At 35.0% G+C, this 18,200-nt stretch overlaps 1 long non-coding RNA gene across 1 annotated transcript; it reads right to left on the reverse strand.

The window, feature by feature from the left end:
- Positions 1 to 618: 618 nt before the first annotated feature.
- Positions 619 to 2,221, reverse strand: LOC112744284 (uncharacterized). Its single transcript, XR_003172739.3, has 3 exons — positions 1,929 to 2,221; positions 1,188 to 1,805; positions 619 to 1,116 (listed from the first exon to the last, which is right to left on the reverse strand). It is a non-coding gene; the product is annotated as an uncharacterized lncRNA (long non-coding RNA).
- Positions 2,222 to 18,200: the final 15,979 nt, after the last annotated feature.

The raw sequence follows: 18,200 nt of genomic DNA on the forward strand, positions 1-18,200 counted from the left end.
ATTTCCTCTCTTTATGATTTAAGATATTCTGTTTTGCTGTACACTAATAATAGTATAAATCTCAGCATTTCAATTATTATTGTTACACTTATTTTTTGTCCGTTAGAATATCTAAGTGCTTAATTTATATTGTATCAGGTTATTATAACTTTTTTTTCTAACAGAAAACATTGCTGATTTATTTTATGTGAATATAACTTTATTTTATTTCGACTACTTGATTAATGATATTTTGTATTTTATCTATCACTACAATTAAGTATCTTTTTAAAAAATGTCCTTTATTTAATCTTTAAAAGAGAAAAAAAATAAAAAACAAGTAACTTTTATTCTATATTAACGGTGTAAAAGTGGGTATAAAAAATTAAAATAATATTATTAAATTTAAAAATTGATCAAAGGCTGAAATTTAAAATAATAATATTTTCATTGATATAGTCTGTATTCTACCATTTATTTTGGTGAAACACTTGATAGCTTCACTTGCCTTGACCCATGCAAGGTCCCTACAACTAACACACCAACCAATCACAATCACCATATCAATATGTACAGCATATGGATGGCTAAGTTGGTAGCACTGAGCTTTTGCAAAAATATGATGATGATATCACTAGATTTATAGAAATCCCATTGCACATGGGTGAGTATATTATTATCATCCCTACTATTCACTACTATAATACAACTAAAAGTATTAGCCATTTAAGAGTACCAAGATGCACTTGCTTGCTTGCTACATTAAATTAACAAAGAATGAATTATATAAACTGAAACCAGCCTCACCAATCATTTATACATCAGTTTCAGTTTGAGCAACCTCATCCGCAATAGCATTGAAAGGAGTGCTCTTACTCCACATCCATAAGTACCGTTTGGCTCTCATGAGCACCATGAATCTCCTCCATCGAGAAAGCACCACCACCATCCTTTCCAACAGTCAAATCAACGACCTTAGTCATTGAAGCTAAGCAATTTTCCTCTTCTTCCCTGCACCTCGGTGAACCACAGATTGAGCACCCTCCATGTTCGTCCAAGACGCCTCTTTCTCACTTTTCATTTGTTTATTCACAAAAGCTTTCAAATTCGCAGTAGTCAGCGTCGGAGCGTTCTCACCTGAAATACAAACCCAGCACTTGTTACCTACATTACCCAAAAACACACAACAAAAACCATGCCCATTTTACCTAAATAATCCTCAATCGCCTCACTATCACCTTCAAGCTCCAACAAACTTGAAATAGACAGCAACTCACACGACGCTAGGAGCACAATTCAATTGAAACAACACCCCACATTAAATATCCGTAAAAGGAAGTCTCATCCCCAACTCAGTCAACATGCATGTATATAAGTAAAATTACGACCAATCCGAGCTTTTCTCACACACTTTGTCAGTTCCTTCGCAAGGTAAGAACTCTATTCCCAACTACTGCTCCCCACCCCTAATCCATCTGACCTCATTCAACTGAGACACCAAAGACACATTACCAAAAATAGAGGCACGACCCCTAAGAGAGAGAAAAAAAAAAAGCCTTGCTGTTGATGCCAATGAAGAAGTCAAGGAGGAGGCCAAGGAGGAGGCTAAGGAGAAGACCGACCATTTTGTCCCTGCAGCGGTGGCTGTAGGACGAAGACTTGCTCCTGCAAAAGTGCCGACAAACAATGCCAAGATGCTTGCTTCTAAGCTTTCATGAGTCTACCATGGACCACCATTCGGGTCCTTGCTTATAAGCTTTCATGAGTCTACCATGGAATCCAATTTCACATTATTTATTGCTGATCTGTTCTGCCTCAAAATGTCACTGGAGAAAGGAAATTTTCTTAGTGAGTAACATATGGAAGACCAATCCAACCATCTGTCGAAGTGATTCATTAATATAAATATAAGAGAGAATAATTTGTGAAAGGCTATGATAGCAGCCTACCTGGCATAAAACAAGGCATGATCTGTTGGCATCTTTGCAGGAACAGATCTTCTTCCTTCACCCACCGCTATAGAGACAAAATGATTGGTCTCCGCTCTCCTCCTTGGCCTCGTTCTTGCCTCTTCTTTGGCCTCCTCCAGAGTCGAAGTTGTAGATCAACTTGGACGAAGAATACTTTTTTTTATATTGGCATTGTTTCGGTACTAGTTATTATGTATTTAATTTTCCTGGTATGAAAATTAATCTTGATCTTATCCATATACATGTCCCACTATCTTAATTAGATAATATATATTCTACTACTTATTTTATAGGATATGAGTCAAAAAAGAGAGTTTACTTAGTGCAACAAACTATCCCTTTAGAGGTTAGAAGTCAGAACCGCGTCCTCTACCACAGGTATGATTTTAATTGTGGACGTACACATATGAAAATGCATATAAATTAAAAAAAATTACACACTCTTTTTACTTCTTGGTATACATATTGACAGGGAAAGGATCCTGTATTTTTCTCCTTATCTAAAAAAATAATAAATTAAAAACTGAGTTTTTCATTTGGCTTTTTTGGCAATAAGCGTTGAAAACGAGTGTATACGAAACGGACACTGAACAATATATAATAAGATATCTTATTTAATTTTCTTGTCATATTAGGGTGATAAGTAAACTCCGCCTATGTTACACTTGCGGTACATAGCCGGTCCCAAGCCCGGATAAAGGAGGAGGGTTGTGTTAGGTCTTCGGCAACCAACATAAAAATATAGCCGAACCCCCATGACATGAATCAAAGACATTATTGCGCTAAAGCTAGGTCGTTGCCCGGAAGCAACGCGCCGTATGGCTCGAGTACGGTGTCGAAGCAAGAGCCGCTGCATCGGTGCCCGGATGTAGTGTTAAATGAGCAAGGGTTCTCGCGTTTTCGTGAACGGACGAGGGTAAATAAGCTAGTTCACAAAGGAAAAGGTAAAGGTCGAAGCGACAGAAGGTTGAGATTTGGGACATGGAACATAGGCACTCTAACAGGAAAGTCCATGGAGGTGGTGGACACCATGACAAGGAGGAAGATTAACATTATGTGCCTACAAGAAACGAAATGGGTTGGTGCAAAGGCTAGGGAGTTGGATACTTCTGGTTTCAAACTTTGGTATACAGGAAAGGTGAAGAATAGGAATGGGGTTGGAATAATTGTGGATAAGCAGTGGAAGAAAGACGTAGTGGATGTCAAGAGGGTGGGAGATCGGATCATCTCTATCAAACTTGTGGTAGAGGGAGGTGCTTTCCATGTGATTAGCGCCTATGCACCGCAAGTGGGTTCGGACGAACAACACAAGATAAGGTTTTGGGAGGATCTAGAGAGTTTGGTTCAAGGCATACCTTTGGGAGATAAGATTTTCTTAGGAGGAGATTTAAATGGCCATGTTGGGAGAGAAGTGACTGGATATGGGAGTATTCACGGAGGCCATGGTTTCGGGGTGATCAATGCCGAGGGTAAAACTATTTTGGATTTTTCCTCAACTTTTGATCTTCTCATCGCAAATACATGTTTTAAAAAGAGAGACGAACATCTTATAACCTATAAGAGTGGCATGACAAGCTCTCAAATCGACTTCTTCTTGTTGAGGAGAGTCGACCGGAAATTTTGCATTAACTGTAAAATTATCCCGGGAGAGAGTTTGACAACACAACATAGGGTGCTCGTCCTGGATTTTCGCGTTGAGCAAAAGTTGAGGAAAAGACATCATACGAAGAACCCAAGGACGAGGTGGTGGCGGATGAAAGGGGAGGAACAAAGAAGCTTCCTAAGACGGGTAGGAGAAGAGGCAAAGTGGGATGGGAATGGAAGCGCGGAAGAGATGTGGAGGGAGATGGCAGAAGTTATTAGAAGAACAGCAAAAGAAAGTTTTGGTGAATCTAAAGGAATAGGACCAAGAGACAAGGAGTCCTGGTGGTGGAATGCGAGTATACAAGAAAAGATAAAGATAAAAAGGGAATGCTTTAAAGAGTGGTCTTTATGCCGCAATGCAGATAACTGGGAAAAATATAAGGCGGCTAAGAAAGAGACAAAAGTGGCTGTAAGTGAAGCAAGAACAAGAGCATATGAGGGTCTCTACCAGTCTTTGGACACGAAAGAAGGAGAAAAATGTATATATAGAATCGCAAAGAGTCGGGAAAGAAGAACGAGAGATTTGGATCAGGTTAAGTGCATAAAGGATAAGGATGGAGAGGTGTTGGCTCAAGAGGAGAAGATTAATGAAAGGTGGAAGAGCTACTTCTACGAGTTATTTAATGAGGGACAGAAGACTCTTCCGAGCCTTGGTCGATTATGCACAAGGGAAGAAGATCAAAACTTTAACTACTATCGAAGGATTCGAGACTTCGAGGTAAAAGAGGCTCTAAAGCAGATGAAAAATGGCAGGGCAGTAGGACCTGATAATATCCCGATTGAGGTTTGGAAGGGTCTTGGAGGAAAAGGCATCAACTGGTTAACCAAGCTTTTTAATGAGATTTTAAGGTCAAAGAAGATGCCTGATGAGTGGAGAAAGAGCACCTTGGTACCTATCTACAAGAATAAGGGGGATATACAAAGTTGCGGAAACTATAGAGGGATTAAGCTTATGAGTCATACTATGAAGTTATGGGAAAGGGTGATAAAACGGAGGTTGAGAAAAGAGACACAAGTAACAGAGAACCAATTTGGATTTATGCCAGGCAGATCTACCACTGAAGCGATATACCTATTAAGAAGGATGATGGAGAGGTATCGTAGTAATAAAAGGGATCTACACATGGTGTTTATTGATTTGGAAAAAGCGTATGATAGGGTACCAAGGGAGGTTTTATGGAAGGTTTTAGAAAAGAGGAGAGTAAGGATCGCATATATTCGGGCAATTAAAGACATGTATGAGGGGGCCACAACTAGTGTGAAGACTCAAGGTGGTGTGACAGAGGAATTCCCTATTGGTATAGGATTACACCAGGGATCATCCTTAAGTCCATACCTTTTCACATTAGTCTTGGAAGTACTCACAGAGCACATCCAAGAGCCCGTGCCATGGTGCATGCTTTTTGCCGATGATATCGTCCTTATGGGAGAGTCAAGGGAAGACCTAAATAAGAAGTTGGAGTTATGGAGAGAAGCTCTAGAAGTGTATGGTCTGCGCATAAGCCGTAGCAAGACGGAATATATGGAATGTAAGTTCAGTCTGAGAAGGGAAAACTCCAATATAGAGGTGAAGATTGGAGAAAACATCCTGCGAAAAGTTAAAAGTTTTAAGTATCTTGGGTGCATCATACAGGATAATGGAGAGATTGAACAGGATGTAAATCATAGGATCCAAGCAGGTTGGTCAAAATGGCGGAGTGCATCTGGTTTTATATGCGACAAAAAAGTGCCTTTAAAACTTAAAGGTAAATTCTATCGCACCGCTATAAGACCGGCTATGCTGTATGGTACGGAGTGTTGGGCGGCTAAAGGGGAGCATGAACATAAGTTGAGTGTGGCAGAGATGAAGATGTTGAGATGGATGAGTGGTCATACGCGATTGGATAAAATAAGGAATGAAAATATAAGGGAGAGAGTTGGAGTAGCACCCATTGTGGAAAAGATGGTTGAATCGCGTCTCAGGTGGTTTGGACATGTGGGAAGAAGACCGATAGAACATCCAGTCAGGAGGGTGGATAAGATGGAAGATGGACAAAAGGCGAAAGGCAGAGGAAGACCTAAGAAGACCATCCATGAGGTGGTCAAACGAGATCTACATGTAAACGGTCTCTCTGTAGACATGATACATGACAGAGCACAATGGCGTCGTTTGATTCATGTAGCCGACCCCACTTAGTGGGACAAGGCTTTGTTATTGTTGTTGTTGTTGTATTAGGGTGATAAGTAAGTTTGTCTCCATATATGTTTAGCTTAAATGATATGTTGAGATGTTTTAATAGGAAATAAGATAACTGATCTTAGCACAGTTAGCATGCACCCGATAAAAACAGAAAGGAAATTATACACGAAATGCATTACTTTAATTACTTAAATGGGTTAATGGCGATATTTAAGTCTATTAATTAAAGAGAATCACTTAGATAAAAACGTTTAAAACGTCTTTTTTTTTTAAATATTTTTTAATAATTAAAATTTAATATATATAATTAATTAAATCGTATTCTTTTTGTTAAAATTAGATAGATAAATTAATTTGGCAAAAAAATTAGTAAACTATTTCTTGAACCGATCTAAATTAATATTTTTTTATAAAAATAACTACAATATCTGTATTATAAAAAATGACTAAAATACTCTTAATATATATATATATATATATATATATATATTGAGAATTCTAAATCCTAACCCTTCTTTTTTCAATGTGCTATTATAGAGTTAGGATTTAGGATTTTTAAAATTAAATATATATATATATATATTAAAAATATTTTAATTATTTTCTATAATAAAATTATTATAGTTATTTTTTATAAAAAAATATTTATTTAAACCAGTTCAATATTTGATTTACCAATTTTTTGATCAAATCAATTTATCTAATCTAATTTTGATAAAAATAATACAATTTAATCGATTATATATATTAAATTTTAATTATTAAAAAATATCTTTAAAAAAAGACGTTTTAAGCGTCTTTATTTAAATAGCTCTTTTAATTAAATGGTTTGTTATTAAGAGAAAAATAGCAAAAATGAAAAAAAAAAAAAAAAAGACAAAAAGGTGATGTTTCATGGGAAGGTACAGAACTCAATTATGTTTCCGGGGTACCAGCACATGCCAAAAAAATCTTTGCCACACAAATTTTTATTATTGTCAGTGTCACTTAGTTTAATTTGCTCATCAAATTTTTTATTTTAATTTAATGTACATATATTCAAAAGATAATGTTATAGACAATTGAAATAGACAAATATATAATATAGTTATGAAAAAATTAAAAAACAAAAGTATATATACGTACATTTATATTTAAGTAATTATTCTACTTAAATTATTGACTATTAATAGAACTCTTTAGCTAGCAAAATTATTTTTATTAAATTCTTAATAAAATTACATATTAGTTATTTTTAGAGATATAATTTTTTATATACATACTTTAATTTATTTTTTTAATAAATAATTTTATGATAATATTATAATTTTTTATAATAAAAAAAATAAAATTTAATCTTTATGATTCGAAATGTGAAGAGAATAAAAATAAAATTGAATTCTATTTTTTATTAATTCTATCCATACATTACAGAATATTATTTTGTTATATACTATTAACAAAGTAGAAGTATTAACCTTTTAATAAGACACAACTATATCAAGTGTTTTATATGAAACATTATCATAGCTAGCAATTTATAAGTAGTTGAAAACCTCTCTTGTAACTTGAAGCATGAACCTTAATTTATTAGTACTAGTTACATATTTAATTTTAATTTCTTGCCATGCGAAAGTATAAAAATTAGAAAAAATCTATGGTCTGATCAGTATTTTTATTAAAATTTAGTCGGTATTTAATTATAAAAAAAAAAAGTAATTTTATACTATTAAATATAATTTTATACTATTAAAAATATTAATAATAATTAATTAATAACTACAAATTACAAAATTTACTATTTCTAGCCCTCGCTAAAAATTAAAAATCAACCTTTGGTCTTATCTATATACATGTCCCACCATCTTAATTAGATACTATACATTGATATATATTGATGTGAACATATATATATCATCGGACAAATATTACTACTTACTATATATATGGTATGATCTAATCTTGCTGAATATATTAGTCTTGGCTTGTTGTAGATAATAAGCACGATGCATACATACATCAATGTACATATAATATTTTTATCTTTATTTGGATGATACTCATTGTCGTTTTCTATATATTAACAGTGTATTTACAATTCCAAACTTTACAAGAGAAAGAATATGTTTGGCTTAAATCATATGTTGAGATATTTTAATAGAAAACAAGATAGCTGACCTTAGCATGCACCCACAAACAGAAAGGAAAATTATGCATGAAATGCATTACTTTAATTAGTTAAATGGGTTAATCGTGATTTTTAGGGGGTTTTTATTTATATAAATTAAATAAATATTTTATTTATTGAAATAAATAATTTTAAAAATTATTACAAAAATACGCTATCTATTCTTATCTCATTTATACTGTAAACGAGATGATTTTTAATATAAACGAGATATATAAATTTTTTTTAATTTTTATATATTTTTGTTTTTGTTTACAGTATAAACCAGATAAAAATAGCCAATGAATTATGGGAGCCACTTAGATAAAGATGTCAAAAACGTCTTTTTTTAAAGATGTTCTTTAAAAATTAAAATTTAACACATATAATCAATTAAATTGTATTATTTTTATTAAAATTAGACTGGACAAATCAGTTTAGCAAAAAAATTAATAAATTAAATTTTAAACCGGTATAAATTAATATTTTTTATAAAAAATTACTACAATATCCCTATTGTAAGATCCAGAAAATTTAAAAAAATCTTATTAAGAACTAATTTTGATTTATTTATTCATTACATACCTTAACCTCAGAAATTATTTTATTAAGGATAATTAAAGCAAATTTTGATTAATTGAGTTTAAAGTAATTTAAGGTTTTATTTGATTTTATAATTATCGAATTATTTTCTATATTTAAATAATAAAGTTTAGCAAATTGATAGTTAAATGATACTTTTAAGTAATTTTAAGGGATTAAATTGGATTTCAAATTAATACGATATACTCTAATTTTATTAAAATTATCATCAAATTTCAATTTAATCCCAAATTCTCAAATCAAACTCTAACTAAACAAAATCCTAATTTTTCTACCTTAATAAGATAACGGATACCAAAATTGTTTTCTTTTATATATTTATATAAATTTTAACTAAATAAATATCTAATATAAATATTATATGCTATGTGTATTAAACAAAAAGACTACTAACCTTTAAACTGTTAAAAGAGAAAATAAAGATTAATAAACTATTAAATCATGATTCACTATGCATGCTTCTTTTGAATACCAATTCTCTTCTTTGACCTCATCATTAATTTTCTTTCTTTTCCTTGCTTATTGTTACCAGCCGCCACTAACCCCTTTTTCCCAAAACTCAATTACTATCAGCTTCAGAAAAAAAATTAAAGAAAGAAAAAAAAAAAGAGGAAAGAAAGGGAAGAGAAGGGAAGGGAGATGCAGGAAAGGGAGAAGGGGGAAGGAGAGGAAGGCGGCGTGGTGGGTGTATCACCGCCACCGCCGCCGCCGCTATTGGCAAGGGAGAAGGAGATCTGAGAGGAAGAGGGTGCCGGGATGAGGGAGCTGTAACAGAAAGAGAGATCCGCGAGAAGAGGAGGAAGAAGATCACACCTAACCACGTTCAGTCCGCCGACGCGCCGCCACTGCACAGCGTTGCCGCCATATCTTTGTTGCTATCGAACGCCGTCAAGAACGAAGGGAGCCAGACACCGCGGGGAAGAAGTTGCTCGTCGCATCATAGTCACCGTCGCTGGGGTTGTGAATCGCCGCTGTGAATCGCGCGAGAGCCAGTGGAGGAGGGAGCTTCTGCTGCGTCACCGCCGAGCTTCCATCAACGCCGAACCGCCATGCTGTCGCCGCTATCGTTCAGACTGTCGGAGACCGTTATCGAGCTCCTCGTTGCTGGGAGTTACCGTCAGAGCGTCACCGGAGCTGCGGCTGCCCCACCGCCGCCTCTGCTGCCGAAAACCACCGCTTCTCTGAATCCTCTATTGGTAAGCTCTAACCTTGCCTCAGCTTCTTTATTCGTTAAATTCTCCATTCCCATGAGAGTTATTGCTGAGGCTGTTTGTGATAGGGACCGCCGTTCTTACCACCGCTGATGAAGCCCATCGGAGTTGCTCGAAGGTTATTGCCACTCTATTTGGTTCTATTGGAAGATGCACTGTTGCGGGCGTGGTTGCCGAAAACTGCCGCCAGAACCGGTGCCTTCTTGGTAAACTCTAGCCCTGTTCTGGTTTTCCTTCATTGCCGGTCAAAATCCTGGTTATTATAAGAGTTGTTGCCGAAGTTGTTTATGCCAGGGATTATTTATCGCGAGTTGCTCTGTTGTATGTCGCCGTCGGAGCCACCATTCCACTGCTGCCGTCTTTGCTCGGAGCAGTTTGTTGTAGCAAGTATTGTTGTCGTTGTGGCTGCTCGGTTAGTCGCTCCTCTTTAGTACGGTAAGCTATTCCTTATTTCAATTTCGAACTTTGTCAGTCGTTGTTCCACTATATATTAAGATTCTGCGACGTTAATGTTTTAGGATCGAGATCCGGTTGCGGTACGTTGGTGAATTTAAGTTACTGCTGTGGGTGCGGATACCATGGAGCTGCGGTTGCGGCTGTTACCAATGTCGGGCCGAGAGGAAAAGAGTTCCGGTGACGTGTTTAGTTTATAGTCTCAGCTAATTGAGGTAGGGTTTTTTCTTAAATTCTATTTTATATTACGGAGTTGTTATAAATAGATATTGACGCAGAGAGATATACTTTTGTGATTATATTTGTCTTGTGAATGTGATGGTTTGTTAGACTGAATTATTGGTTGCTTGATTGCTTGAGTGAAGTACGGTTGTTGACAAGAAATGGGTTTGAAAAGTTATTTACTTAATTATTAAGAAAAATGGTTTTTTCTTGGTTTGGAGTTAAAGCGGTTTGGTTTTGAGTCGGTTTAATTTTATAAATGATTTAATACTTGAGCTGGTTTGATTTTAAAAGGAGTTTTATTATTGGAATTGGTCTGATTTGAGAATAATTTGATATTGGAGCTGGTTCAACTCTGGAAAATGTTTGGAATTTGAAAATGGTTGAGAAAAGGTTTGAGAAATGTTTGGGTGGGACCCGAAAAGGGTGGCAGTGTCCGAGTTTTAGAGGAGATGCTGCCGAAATTTTATAAAATTGAAAGCTTTGCCTGAAGTGATGATTTAAAAAGATTTAGTTTTTGAACGTTATATGTTTTAAGATTGATTTATTTAGAAAAGAAAGAATTATATTTTGAATTGAGATTGTTGATTAACGGAAAGAAGGATGATGAGGACTGATTTGAAATATGATTTTTGAATGAATTTGGAAATGGGATATGGATTGACGAATGATGATGATATTGAGAATGGCTTAGATGTTGATGAATGATGAATGAATTATTTATATGGCTTATGAATTTGAAATATCTGAGATACGAGGTTCCCTGGATTAAGTGCCGTGGCTTGCCACCACGTGTACCAGGTTGAAAACTCGATACTCTGTTGACCCTACGACGTAAGTGTGACCGGGCACTATATAAATTCCCGGGAATGATACCCCCATTGAGTAATATTGATTATTTGAGAAAAAGCTATGCATAGACTCTTGGGGATGCACGTCGGGGGACGGTCTAAGGACAATTCAGACTTGTCGGGTTGGCTGGATAACCGACAGATGAGCCTCATCAGCCATAGGACAGGCATGCATCATATGCATTTGTATGCTTTGCTTGGGTTTGAACTAGTTTTGGTTTGCCTAATTGCTAAATTGTTCTTAACTGCTACTTGAACTATTTGCTGTAACTGCTACCTACTTGTGCTTTCCTTGTCTGTCTTGCCTGTGTTTGTTCTGGCGTGCTACATTTGAGAATGAACTTGGATGCTGAATTAATGATTGTGTTGTTTGATTGCATGGTTGATTTCTGATTGAGATTTTCTTATAAGAAAGGAAAGATTTTGGATTTCTGAAAGATTAAACATTGTTTCTTTGAAAAGGGTTTTGAACGATTTCCTATTGGTTTTAAAAGATTCATAAGGCAATGATAATCACTGAGCTTGAAAACAATTTCTTATTAAATATCTTCTTATAACAACTTTGAAACTCCGTAGTGAGACCGTGTGGTTAGGTTCTCACCCCCTACAGCTTTACCTTTTCAGGAACCGGATGAAGAAGCATTAAGAAGTGATATACTGCGTTTGGTTTATAAGATGTTGTATTAATTAGATTATTTTCTTCCCTCGCCTTTGTTATTACGAGTTTATAAGAGGGATAGGAATTGTATGTTTTATATGTATATTATATTATGAGCTATTATGTAAGGAGTCTTGTATATGAATCTATGCCTGTTTGTATTTTTCTTAAGATAAAGTGTTTAATTTCGGTTTTTCTAAGAAATCAGCGATACAGTGTTGAGTCACAGGCTCCTATTTTAGTATTTAGTATAAGTAGTCGTAATACTTCTTGCTATCAGAGTAGCGCAGCCGGAAGCGTGACTTCTGATAGTGAAGGTGTTACATTATGGTATCAGAGCGGTCTTTCCTGTAGAGCCTTGGTAATGGACTGATTATGCTTCAATTGCATACTCTGAGAGTCTGTCATGTAGTAGGTCTTGTTTGAATAACGAGAATTAGAGCTTATGCACATGACGGTCTATTGATTAATGCCATTAGTCTTGCATTGCATTATTCCTGGTATTAAGTTTGGTCGGCTTAACACTAGTGAATTATGTATATGTAAGCACTAATGGGTTATCATAGATGATATGCGAGTCATAGATAACGTGAGTCGCGGGTTTTGGGAACGTTAGAAACTAAGTTCTAGAGATTAGTTCTGTTTCGACGTATAATCTTTGCTCGTGCTTGATGTTATTTTCTTTATCAATTGTATTGGAATCTCTAGTTCTTGATTTCTTTTTGGAATGTGTTTTGGATATGTTTCTACCATGTCTTGTCGTTCATATATATATCTTTGTTTGATTATGTTCCTAATTGTTGCTCGAATTTTTAAGGAACATTTAACCTTAACACTATTCATAAATTTGGTATTTGTTGATTTGATCTCGAATTAGTTTTGCTGCAACGTATAATCCTTGATTCTTAAATCATTAGAAATCCTAAGAGTGGCGATTCGTAGTAAACTAATTATGCGATTTAATTCTCATGTTTCGTGTTTTGCAACTATTGTGTATCCTGCTCGGATTACAATCTTTGGTTTTGTGTTTCTTCGTAAAAATGATAAAAACTTATCTTGTTTTAATAAAATGTATCAATTCTAGTAGTTTTCTTCTACAACTCTTACCTTGGAATCTCTTTTGAAAATAGTTCCATTTTGGTTCTTTTTCTGTTTGATTCTGATTGTAACCATTATTTGAATTTTGAATACGACAACCTTTGATTTTATAAGTATTTTCCTATAAAGAATAAATAATTTCCTTATATAGTTACCACATGCTTTTATCTAAAAGTACTACTTAGTCTTTATTTATCTTTACAAGAATACTTTACCTTAGATTTTTTCATTTGAACATAATTTGATTCTTTTGCAACATTATTCAAATTTTTATGCATATACATATATATTTACTTAATTATGTATCTACGAACTCTTCAAATTTTCTAAAGCAAGATTTCTATTTTCATTTCAGTTAATTTTCATTTAATAAACTTTACACAAATCATTTTAATTTGAATTTGATATAGTATAATATAATATTTACCTTTGTTTAGTTTTTTTTTTGAAAAATATTGTATTTATATACTTTCCTTAAAAAAAAAAAAAAGAGATGAACCAATTTCCTTAGGTTCAATTTGAAGTTGTTCTAAATTGTTGTACTCTCTTTCCTATTATTGCCCATGTCGAAGCTCTTTGATTCAGAATTCCTTCTTAAACTTTCGAATTAACTCCCTTTACACTACACTTCATTGCTTATATATATACTTGCCTGTTGATAATCTCACATATTTTTTCAAATCCTTGCGAAGTACTATCCTTGTTCAACTGTGAACCTGAGTATTCTCCCGATTTCTTGCAAATACCATTTGTGTCTTTTGTAATCTTCTCAAGTTTAGTATTTCTTATATGTTAGTTTTTAGGGACGCGATTTGTGCGCGCAGAAAGCGAATTTGGTAAGTGTACAAGATTATAAGGAGTCGCGGAATTTCGAGGTAATTCAAACATCTATACTTTGTTCAGTTCCCTCCATTGTTTATTTCATATCTTCTCTTTTTCCTAGATAAGATGATCTTCCTCTTAAGTTTATCTATTCCTTGTGGACCTTTCATTTAATTGCGTTCCTACATATTCCTTTGGATTTTGTAAATGACGTCTTTGACTCTGGTCACTTCCTTGTGAATTTTGTACTTTGATTTAGCTTGAATTCAATTATAACGAATGCACCGTTCTCTTCTCATCGTCTCCATTAAAGTTCTTTAATCTCTCCATACGTTCGTCTCTTATTTGTAAACTGCTATTTGAATCTTTAAGAACATCTATCCTTGTCATTATACTTCTCTTTATGAATTTTGTACTCTTTGACAAGATATTGGAATTGTTTTGGGTACGATGCTGACCCTTAAATCTTTGAAAATGTAAAGTACCCCTTTTTATTATATTGTATTAGCTTATGTGTTCTAAATTGTGCCACTGAATTTGATGTATCGTTTCTCCTTCTCTTTTCTTGAAATGTAATTTAAATTCCCTTGCTTCGCATTTGTACCTTATGCATATTTTGACTGGTTACACTTTTGACTATGTTAAACCTTTTGCAACACGGCTATTGATTTCATATTTCTCCACGAACTATGAAACCCCCGTGATTATTTGAAGTTGTTTCGTAATAATGCGTCACCATAGTCTTTAATTATTCCTTTTCTATGAAATCTCATACTTCTTCAACTCAGCTTTGATGTGTTTTAAACTAATGCGCTGATTTTCTTCTTATTGATCCTGTTGAATTTTTTTTTTTATCCAAAGGCTATCCTTGAAGTTGTCAATTGATTTCTTTCTGGCAAACTTTATTGCTTGAAATCTTTGTTTACCTGCAATTTCATTCATTCTTCCAAATTCTCGCGAACGCGGTCCTTGTCGCTTTTCTTTCTTTTCTATGGTCTATTATCCTTCTGAGTATACTCGAGACTAGTTTTGGTATCTTGTGCGACCGATAGACTTAGTAAACAACACATTAGTCCTTTAGGACACATTTGGTGAACGCAAAAGGGTGAAACTTGTAAGTGTACGACGTCACAAGGAGTTGTGAAACCTTGTTTTACGTGAAAGAGTTCTGTTGATGTGGGACTTATGATCAGTAGTAAGGATTGCAAAGTGTTTGACAAAATTGAAAACCTTTGGATGACTTGTTCAATGAAGTACGGTTGAGAATGGTGGAGATAAGTTATGCTGAAATTTAAATAGTTAAGACTTTGAAGTTGGTATGAGATTAGTATGTGGACGTTAAGCACATCGTTTTAACCCCAGCTTGTTTTATAACCTTTTGCCGCCTTGCTTTACCATCACATGTTTGGAACATATCACCTTGTACATCAAGCCTATCTTGTAACTTCTGTTTCGCATAACACTTATATCCTTTATACCTTTATGCCATATGAAAATCCTGATATTTGAAACTATATGTATATATATATAGAGAGATGACTTTTGCATTTTCTTTAAAGGAGTTCAAGAGCGAAATGATATGAAATCTCTTTTATTTTGTATCAATTTTCGAGGACGAAAATTTTTTATAAGGTGGGTAGGATGTAAGATCCAGAAAATTTAAAAAAAATCTTATTAAGAACTAATTTTGATTTATTTATTCATTACATACCTTAACCTCAGAAATTATTTTATTAAGGATAATTAAAGCAAATTTTGATTAATTGAGTTTAAAGTAATTTAAGGTTTTATTTGATTTTATAATTATCAAATTATTTTCTATATTTAAATAATAAAGTTTAGCAAATTGATAGTTAAATGATACTTTTAAGTAATTTTAAGGGATTAAATTGGATTTCAAATTAATACGATATACTCTAATTTTATTAAAATTATCATCAAATTTCAATTTAATCCCAAATTCTCAAATCAAACTCTAACTAAACAAAATCCTAATTTTTCTACCTTAATAAGATAACGGATACCAAAATTGTTTTCTTTTATATATTTATATAAATTTTAACTAAATAAATATCTAATATAAATATTATATGCTATGTGTATTAAACAAAAAGACTACTAACCTTTAAACTGTTAAAGAGAAAATAAAGATTAATAAACTATTAAATCATGATTCACTATGCATGCTTCTTTTGAATACCAATTCTCTTCTTTGACCTCATCATTAATTTTCTTTCTTTTCCTTGCTTATTGTTACCAGCCGCCACTAACCCCTTTTTCCCAAAACTCAATTACTATCAGCTTCAGAAAAAAAAATTAAAGAAAGAAAAAAAAAAGAGGAAAGAAAGGGAAGAGAGGGGAAGGGAGATGCAGGAAAGGGAGAAGGGGGAAGGAGAGGAAGGCGGCGTGGTGGGTGTATCACCGCCACCGCCGCCGCCGCTATTGGCAAGGGAGAAGGAGATCTGAGAGGAAGAGGGTGCCGGGATGAGGGAGCTGTAACAGAAAGAGAGATCCGCGAGAAGAGGAGGAAGAAGATCACACCTAACCACGTTCAGTCCGCCGACGCGCCGCCACTGCACAGCGTTGCCGCCATATCTTTGTTGCTATCGAACGCCGTCAAGAACGAAGGGAGCCAGACACCGCGGGGAAGAAGTTGCTCGTCGCGTCATAGTCACCGTCGCTGGGGTTGTGAATCGCCGCTGTGAATCGCGCGAGAGCCAGTGGAGGAGGGAGCCTCTGCTGCGTCACCGCCGAGCTTCCATCAACACCGAACCGCCATGCTGTCGCCGCTATTGTTCAGACTGTCGGAGACCGTTATCGAGCTCCTCGTTGCTGGGAGTTACCGTCAGAGCGTCACCGGAGCTGCGGCTGCCCCACCGCCGCCTCTGCTGCCGAAAACCACCGCTTCTCTGAATCCTCTATTGGTAAGCTCTAACCTTGCCTCAGCTTCTTTATTCGTTAAATTCTCCATTCCCATGAGAGTTATTGCTGAGGCTGTTTGTGATAGGGACCGCCGTTCTTACCACCGCTGATGAAGCCCATCGGAGTTGCTCGAAGGTTATTGCCACTCTATTTGGTTCTATTGGAAGATGCACTGTTGCGGGCGTGGTTGCCGAAAACTGCCGCCAGAACCGGTGCCTTCTTGGTAAACTCTAGCCCTGTTCTGGTTTTCCTTCATTGCCGGTCAAAATCCTGGTTACTATAAGAGTTGTTGCCGAAGTTGTTTATGCCAGGGATTATTTATCGCGAGTTGCTCTGTTGTATGTCGCCGTCGGAGCCACCATTCCACTGCTGCCGTCTTTGCTCGGAGCAGTTTGTTGTAGCAAGTATTGTTGTCGTTGTGGCTGCTCGGTTAGTCGCTCCTCTTTAGTACGGTAAGCTATTCCTTATTTCAATTTCGAACTTTGTCAGTCGTTGTTCCACTATATATTAAGATTCTGCGACGTTAATGTTTTAGGATCGAGATCCGGTTGCGGTACGTTGGTGAATTTAAGTTACTGCTGTGGGTGCAGATACCATGGAGCTGCGGTTGCGGCTGTTACCAATGTCGGGCCGAGAGGAAAAGAGTTCCGGTGACGTGTTTAGTTTATAGTCTCAGCTAATTGAGGTAGGGTTTTTTCTTAAATTCTATTTTATATTACGGAGTTGTTATAAATAGATATTGACGCAGAGAGATATACTTTTGTGATTATATTTGTCTTGTGAATGTGATGGTTTGTTAGACTGAATTATTGGTTGCTTGATTGCTTGAGTGAAGTACGGTTGTTGACAAGAAATGGGTTTGAAAAGTTATTTACTTAATTATTAAGAAAAATGGTTTTTTCTTGGTTTGGAGTTAAAGCGGTTTGGTTTTGAGTCGGTTTGATTTTATAAATGATTTAATACTTGAGCTGGTTTGATTTTAAAAGGAGTTTTATTATTGGAATTGGTCTGATTTGAGAATAATTTGATATTGGAGCTGGTTCAACTCTGGAAAATGTTTGGAATTTGAAAATGGTTGAGAAAAGGTTTGAGAAATGTTTGGGTGGGACCCGAAAAGGGTGGCAGTGTCCGAGTTTTAGAGGAGATGCTGCCGAAATTTTATAAAATTGAAAGCTTTGCCTGAAGTGATGATTTAAAAAGATTTAGTTTTTGAACGTTATATGTTTTAAGATTGATTTATTTAGAAAAGAAAGAATTATATTTTGAATTGAGATTGTTGATTAACGGAAAGAAGGATGATGAGGACTGATTTGAAATATGATTTTTGAATGAATTTGGAAATGGGATATGGATTGACGAATGATGATGATATTGAGAATGGCTTAGATGTTGATGAATGATGAATGAATTATTTATATGGCTTATGAATTTGAAATATCTGA

Source organism: Arachis hypogaea, chromosome 14, assembly GCF_003086295.3.
Source record: "Arachis hypogaea cultivar Tifrunner chromosome 14, arahy.Tifrunner.gnm2.J5K5, whole genome shotgun sequence".
Taxonomy (NCBI): Eukaryota; Viridiplantae; Streptophyta; class Magnoliopsida; order Fabales; family Fabaceae; genus Arachis; species Arachis hypogaea.